Raw genomic sequence first — 9,062 nt, forward strand, 5'->3', positions numbered from 1 at the left:
ACGTCGGGGATAGACTTTGTTGCCACAGCTGTAGATGGTCCCGAGGTTCATCATGACAGCGGGGGCCTATAGGGTGATACTTTCATTAACTCATTAAACACTGATAATGGTCCATCACAACAATCTAATGGGCCAACATCAAGGAAAAGGCCCAGAATGGATGTGTGGACCCTAGACGAAGTTCGTGTTGGGCCTTTTTTGTATCAAACTATGAACTCTATTGACCTTAACTCCAGGCCTTTACCCGAATCCTATTATCAAACATTATTCTCGACACATCTTCAGGAGACTTCAAACAGATCGCTGGGCACTAACAGATTGCGTGGGAGAAAAGATGATCGTAGACAACCAATAGCTAATCGTGATTCGCCGATGGAGTTTCCGGTATTCTGCTGCGCTACCACTCCTACCGTATTACCGGATGCGGTAGGGCCGGCTCCGCCGGAACTAGTGGCGGATTGCGGGGTGGAAGCGAAAGCGACGGTGGAGGTGGGAGATGTCGTTGGCATGGATTTAAGAAATTTTGAAGATCACCTGAAAGCTTCGATCAGGGAAGATGGTGTACAGGGCTCGGTCCAATGAATTTCTTAACATACAACATCAGGGGGTTCGGGGACGTCCACAAAATGTCCTCCATATGCGAATTAATCAGGTACGAACACATTAATTTTGCTGCTATTCAGGAAACGATGAGAAGTGACGGTGCGAGAATTCAAATTCAAAAAATTTGGGGTAGAAATCCAGTGGAATACGATTGGGTAAATGCGGTTGGCACTTCTGGTGGGTTGGTAAGCGTTTGGGACCCCAGCGTTTTTACATGCTCACAGACGATAAAACACCGCAACTTCTTGGTGGTCTCGGGGTACATAAAACAGCTAAACATCCCCATTCACGTCGTTAACGTCTACGCCCCTCAAGGTATAACGCCTAAAAGGGATCTGTGGTCAGCGGTGTCGAATGTGCTTGAGTCTTTGAATGGGATGCGGGTGGTTATGGGTGATTTTAACGCCGTTCGATCTCCTGACGAACGTTGGAATTGTGAATTTAACTCGACATGTGCGGTAGATTTTAACAACTTCATAGACGATAACGGGCTTATGGAATACCCGATGGGAGGGAACAAGTTTACAAGAGTAACCGACGGGGGATCGAAACTTAGTAAATTGGATCGTTTTCTAGTTTGTCATGACTTTTGGAACCGATGGCCGGAAGCATCGGTTATGGTTCTTCCCAGACTTGAATCAGATCATAATCCTGTAGTATTGTCCACGGTGGAATACAAGGGTGGGGCCATTCCTTTCCGTTTTTTCAACTCATGGTTGGAAAAGCCCGGGTTTGAGGAAGTGGTTTTACAAGCACTAAATAGTTCACAGGGTGAGGGGCCGGCTGACTTAAAACTCGCAAATAAGTTAAAGGCGACAAAAAATGCAATTAAAACTTGGATGGCACTGGAGAAACAAAGAAACAAAGGGATTAAAAAAGATCTAGAAAAGAAAATTGGTGATTTGGATCTTCTCATGGAATCAAGACTGTTAACAGAGGCCGAAAAAAAGGAGTGGGTGGATAGTAGAAAAAAGGTGGAAGAATTAAAGATAGTAGCGACAAGCGAGATCAAACAAAAGGCACGAGTTAAATGGGCGGTGGAAGGTGATGAAAACACAAAAATTTTTCATGGCATCGCGAACTATAATAATATCAATAAACGCATGAACGGAATTATGATGAATGGAGAATGGTGCTCGGACCCGACAAAAATTAAAGAGGAAGCTCGAAAATTTTTTGCTTTTAAATTCCGAGAACCTTTGAGAAATCGTCCGGATTTCGTGTGTCACAACATAAAAAAACTTTCGGAAGAAGATAAGGAGATGCTGGTAGCTTGTTTCACGTTAACGGAAATCAAGGAGGCGGTGTGGGAATGTGGGAGCGATAAATCCCCCGGCCCGGATGGCTTTAATTTTTGTTTCATAAAACGCTTTTGGGAAGTTCTAAAGGATGATTTCAGTAAAATTCTGCAAGAGTTTTATGAGCACGGCATAATTAGTCGCGGGTGTGGATCGTCTTTTCTCGCTTTAATTCCTAAAGGTACGGACCCCTTATTTCTTAACGATTACCGACCAATTAGCTTGACCGGTTGCATCTCAAAAGTCATTTCTAAGGTTATGGCAAATAGAATCAAAAAGGTGATGGACACTTTAATTTCCGATGTGCAATCCGATTTTTTATCAAACCGGAACATATTGGATGGCCCTTTAATGCTAAATGAAATCATATCTTGGGTGAATAAAACGAAAGCAAGATCTTTTCTTTTAAAAATAGATATTGAAAAGGCCTACGACTCAATAAGTTGGGAATTCATTGACAAAGTATTGTCTCAAATGGAATTCCCGGGACGATGGAGGAAATGGGTTTGGGGTATGTTGGAATCTTCTAGGGCGTCGGTGCTAATTAATGGATCACCAACACTAGAGTTTCAATGCTATAGGGGGGTTCGCCAAGGGGATCCGCTATCGCCTTTTATCTTCATATTAGCGATGGAGGCTTTGTCGTGCTTCATGTTTAAGGCGATTTCGGGGGGTCTCATCAAGGGTATAGAACTCCCAAACGGGGGTCCTGTTATGTCTCACCTAATGTACGCGGACGACGTGGTATTCATGGGGGAATGGAGCGAAAACACAATTATGAACCTTGTGAGGATTATGCGGGGTTTTTACTTAATTTCGGGGCTGAAAATAAGCCATAAAAAATCACATCTATTTGGCATCGGCGTCGACCCCTCAACGGTTCATGTGATGGCGAATAATATCCACTGCAAAGTCGGCTCGTTTCCATGTAAGTACCTCGGCCTTTTAGTGGGTGCCAACATGAATCAAGCTCGACATTGGAGTGGAGTGATTGAAATTCTCAAGTCTAGACTCTCTAAATGGAAGGCGTCCACACTCTCAATCGGAGGTAGAATAACTTTATTAAAATCCGTCTTGGATAGTTTACCACTTTATTTCTTTTCGTTGTATAAAGCTCCAATCGGAGTTTTGGATAAACTGGAAGTAATAAGAAGGCGATTCTTTTGGGGTGGGGATGAAAGTAAAAATAAAACCAATTGGGTATGTTGGGAGCGTGTGATCGGGCCTCGTGAAAAGGGTGGAACTGGTATCGGGACTCTTCGGGACATGAACCTAAGCCTCCTTGTCAAGTGGTGGTGGAGGTTTAAAACGGAAGACGGAAGTCTATGGAAAAGGGTGATCTCGGCTATACATTATCAATCTAGCACTTGGTCGTTTCTTCCGGTCAAGGCTGGAATTTCAGGTCCTTGGAATGCAATTTTCAAAATTGGGAATGAATTAAGTAACATGAACATGCTGGTCAATAAGCATATTAAAGGTATCATCGGAGACGGGAATTCTGTTCGCTTTTGGGTCGATAATTGGTTAACCGATGGGCCACTAATGGACCGTTTCCCAGCTCTGTTTGCTTTAGAAGCCGAAAAAGGTGTCACTGTGGCTAATAGATTCACATCGTTAGGCTGGTTAGGTGAATGGAGAAGGAATCCGGCTACTGGATCGGAAATCAGCGAGTTACTAGCTCTTAGTGACGAGCTAATGGGTATGACGCTGAACGGAGGCCCAGATAAATGGGTGTGGGAGGCTGATCCATCAGGTTTATTCACGGTTCAGTCGTGCAAAAGAATACTAAACGCCTACACCGTACCGTATTTTCCGTTTAACTGGTGCAATTGGGTTCCAAAGAAAATAAATGTGTTTGGTTGGCGTGCTGAACAAGAGCGGCTGCCAACCTTGGTGGCTTTACACAAAAGAAGGATTCTCCACGGCTCAACAACATGCCGTTTGTGTGGGGAGTGCGATGAAACGGCAGCTCACCTTTTCACTTCCTGCTATATTGCTACCTTGATATGGTGCAAAATAGGGGAGTGGTGTAATATCCCACCGATTTTCGCGTTCACTTTTAAAGATCTCTTAATCATACACAAAAACTCGAGCACGAGCAGGGCGAAACAAAAGGCGATCTATGCAGTAATTTTGATAACATGTTGGGTGATTTGGAGAAGCCGGAATGCATTAATCTTCTCAGGTAAACGGGTCGATCCGGATCGGCTGTTGGGAGAGATTAAATCCACGGCTTACTTGTGGATAAAACACCGAGCGAAGAACTTGAAGGTGGAATGGGAACAATGGTGCACTTTTAATTTTTAAAATGTAATTTATAATAATTAGCTGGGTTTGATAGTTTTGGTGATGCTTGTTTGTTTGTTTCCAGTAGCCTGCTAGAACATATACTGTTGTGGTGTTTGTTTTTGAATGAAATGAAATTTGCCTTCCAAAAAAAAACCAATAGGACTAGCTCACATGAATGACGGTCAAGATTTGTCCTCCCTTCTAGTGATGGTCTAAGTAAACTCTTTTATTCTTTAAAAAAAAGGTGTAGTAATTGAGGTTTCGGTTTCTAAACTTAAGTTTGCTTTTTTTTTTTTTTCTTTTCCTTATTTTCCTATTTTCCATTTAGTATATATTTTTGTTACTCTTTATTAACTTTTGAAATTTAATATAAACTAAACATATAACTTCCCATAGCTTTTTTATCTAGACTTTATTACAACCTATATTGAAAACTCAGTTGTATTTAAATTTTTTTAATGGTTAAAAGTTACTTTATATTCATTTTACCATAAAAATGATACATTTTATGTTATAAAACGAAACCAGATTTCGACAGTTTCATTATAATATGTAATAAAAATAAATTTCATATACAATAATGTATCAAAGGACAAGTAGTCTGATGATACTAACGTGTAAAAATGATATCCTTTTAGATAGTAGGCAAATAGTTTTATGGGTAAAAAAAAAGGAAAAATTACAAGTTTTGTCCTTTATGTTTATACTACCTTTCAAGTGGTGTCCTTTTTAATAAATGTTGATAAACGGTGTCTTTTACTAGTTATTTTGTTGCAAGTTTAGTCATTTACACCCAACCCAGTTAAAAAACCCTGTTAATTGTTGGGTGTAAAGGACTAAAGTTGCAACAAAATACCTAGGTAAATGACTAAACTTGCAACAAAATACCTAGTAAAGGACACCGCCTGTCAACAACTAACAGGGTTTTTTAACTGGGTTGGGTTTAAATGACTAAACTTACAACAAAATACCTAGTAAATGACACCGCCTGTCAACATTCGTTAAAAATGACACTGTCTGATAAGTGTTATAAAGATAAAGGTCAAAACTTGTAATTTTTCCTAAAATAAATATACAACAATGTATTAAACTCTGAGTTGCCAGCCACACACCCAATATGTGTTTAATTTAGATTTTTGTTTATTAATTAAAAAAATTATAGCACCCCTTTACTCAAATAAGTATTTAACTAATATAATTACGAAAGATCAATTATTTAATTCATAAGATCATAAAAAATTAATGGTGGGTGTTGTCTATTTGTTTGAATATAATTATGGACTTCTAATCATGGTAATAATGCGGTCGTGGGCGATGCGGCTTTTTTTTTAATTCAATATAATATGTAATTAAATTATTTTTTACTTTTTTCTTTTAAATTATAATTATATTTGTTTCATTTATTTGTTCCATGCTTCGTCCTCTCAATATATTCCTTTTTCTAATGTGTCGGTGCCTCATAAACTCAATTTCTAGAAATTCGTGTTTTCATATTCCAACAGTCGACTCGCTCCTTTGTATTATTTACTTATCCGTACATTTTAACTTAAACTATTTCTTCGATATTTTCTTCATATATACGTGTCAATATTATTTCATGTGCACAGAATTATGCTATTACATGTTTTTGAGATAATAAAATACATGTTTAACTTTATACATATTTAAAGCGCAATGTAAAAGTATATTACTCATACAATAAAAATTTAATTAACGAGGGTAAAAACAAAATACAGAATTCATGTGATGTTTATAATGATTTCAAAATAATATACGAGTTTAAATGAGAATAGTTAAGTATTCAAAACTACAATCACTTTTAAACCATTGTATGTTTAGGGATGAAGGTGGGCAGGAAGGATCATCAGGGCATGATATTTTAAAGAGCACGTTATTTTTTAAAAAAACTCCGATATGTATATGTAAAAATAATTAAATTAACAGGGTATACTCATACAAACATCGCCCACTTACGAAACTATTTTTATGGTTAGATTGGTTATTATAACCCATTTGCATTAGGTTTAGACATTTAATGAGTCCAACACTCAATTTTGTTAAGGTCTAAGGGCATGTTTTTTCGAACTCAAACAGGGTACATAAATTCTCAGGGTCGGCCCTGTGTTTAAGAGAAGGATAATTAGAGAATTCTTAGGGTGTTAGGAGTGGTTAAACACTTGAGAGTGGCAAACTAAACAATCAACCAATCAAAGTGCGCCACATCAATCAGTGAAGAGTGTTTAAACTTTGGTGAAAAGTGTTGGCAATGGTTTAGACATTTGGTGAAGTGGTAAACTTTTTTTAAAAAAAAAAAGGAAAAATGTGTGATTTGTTGAGATTGGAATGGACCCCACCCAGGGGGGACCTACCCTTTGGTCAGGGTGGGCGGCCGCACCCCTTGAAAAAAAAATAGTGTATATTTTAGGCAAAAAACCCGACCGCACCCCTTGAAAATATGGTTGAACACCTCATCCGCACCCCTAACAAATAATTTCTGGGTCTGCCACTGACCACACCCCACAATACCCTCTCTCTCACCTTCCTCCCTTCCCCGGGTCGGCATGCACTCACCGTTTCATCCCCCATTTCGTCAAACATGCATGCGGCAAATGGGTTGGCATTAGTTTGCCGCCCATTACCGACGGTGAAATTGGTTTGCCGTCTCCCACTCCTAGCACCCTTATTTGGAGAAAACTCTATCTAATTATTACCAACCACTAACTTTTAAATTTTAAGAAAAAAAAAACCATAAACCCTAAAAACACTAAATCCTAAAAACTAAAACTAAATGCTACAGCTAAATCATAACCTTTAAAAATTAAACCCTAAACCTTAAAAACTAAACCTCAACAAAAATAACAATAGTTTAATAGAGTTTTCTCAATTTTTTTACGAAGAAAAAGTTTTCTAATAATTCTCTCACTGCATGTTTATTCGTGCTTGATGGAATTATTTTTATGCAGACATCTTATGGTTCTTGGCTCTACTCAAACTTTTTAAAATTTTTATCAATAAAAGGCCAAAAATATATCTCATCATCTTTTGTCAATATATGAGGCTTTTAAAGACGACTTTACTCCCTTTTGTATGTGTAGGAAAAAAATTAGAACACATTTATAACGATTATTTATTTTTACCGACATCTTTTTTCGACTTTTGTGATACTTTTTTCCTTTTATTATTAATATTTTTTCAACGTGACACTATACACCAAACTTTTTATCCGTGGTTAATATCATCCATAATCCATCTCTCTACATATATACAACTAGTAATTGTAAAACTCGATAAGATGTTTAGAAAGCTTGGACCAAAATCTAATTACATCGATGCCTCCACCAAATTATCAAATTCTCGTGTTTTTTACGCTAGTTTATTTATATTGACTTGTTTATGACGTGATTTTGATTGATTTCTTAGGTCGAAACTGGTAACTATGGTTTTAGAAAATAGTAAATTGAGGTGGTTGAGTCAGTCGTACTATAATAAGTCCATATATGATTCATGTTGTCGGTTTAGTGGATTGTGTGATGAATTTTCAAGATCGTTAGTTTGTATTGATTTTAACTTAGATCATATATGTAGCTAATATAAGTAACGATACAATCACCGAGATAGTCACAATCATACACCCATGCAAGATAAGTCTAAACAACACCATCGATCCAATGGTAAAGCTTATGACTTTGCTTGGTTCCTAAGCCAACGAAAAGCTAGCTAGGACTTTTACTTCTACCATCACCCTCTCTACGGTCAGATCCTTTCGATTAAAAACCAATTTATTACGGGCCCTCCATATACACCAAAGGAAGTTAAAAGAGCATTTTTATTTATATTGTTGCATTACAATGGGTAATGAGTCGTGCGTTCATCATTGTGTTTTGGCTTAGTAGCCTTTTATGGTAATCAATATAGACATGATTTGGCCCGCCCGTTTTGTCCAACATTGGTGATAACATAAAAATACAATAAAATATGCAAAACGAATTTTACCCACGCAAATTTCACATATGTTGTACTATATTTATTTGACCAATGTGGCAATGTGGGTTATTAACTTGGAAAGTACGAATACATAGGAACTTGTACATTGTTGTTGAAATGAGCATTTATGACTCTTGACCAAAGATATTAAATTTTTATTTCCTAATTATTATAACTTCTAGCGTTAAAAATAATTAAGTTATTAATTATTGTATCAAAACTTTGTTTTTTTTTAAAGGAAAATTTCATTAAAACCGGCCAACCCGACAAAAAACTACGGGCGACCAACACCAGACAAACCGACTAAACAAATTTACACCAATCCTCCCAAGAATAATCTATACATTTAGTTCTATTTTTAAGCCACAAAAACCCAAGAGACCTAATCGAACAAAAAACCTCCTCTATCTTCGGCACCTTAGCGCTAAAAACCAAATCGTTCCTAGCACGCCAAATCAACCAGCAGGCAATGATCACAAGACCCTGATACACCCGGAGCTTCTCACCTTTCAGCCCACTGAATCTAAATGCTTTCACTACATCTTTGAAGGAAAACGCCACAGGAAAGGGAACTTTACACCAAGAGCTAATCTTTAGCCAAATAGCCGTAGAGAAGCTACAAGCCGTGAAAAGATGAGATGTCGTCTCCTCTCCATCGATACACATCGGGCAAGCCGTATCCGGTAAATTAATATTCCGTTTCCTCAGTTCCACCCTAGTAGGAAGTCTCTCCAACACCGCTCTCCACGCAAACACGTTACATTTGATCGGAATCCAACGGCACCACTCCCAAATTACCCGATTATTATCAGACATATTTTGAATCATCGAAGCATATGCCGATTTAACTGAAAACAAACCTGAAGAATCCGCAGACCACAGCCATTT

The sequence above is a fragment of the Helianthus annuus genome, chromosome 1 (assembly GCF_002127325.2).
Source record: "Helianthus annuus cultivar XRQ/B chromosome 1, HanXRQr2.0-SUNRISE, whole genome shotgun sequence".
NCBI classification, from domain to species: domain Eukaryota; kingdom Viridiplantae; phylum Streptophyta; class Magnoliopsida; order Asterales; family Asteraceae; genus Helianthus; species Helianthus annuus.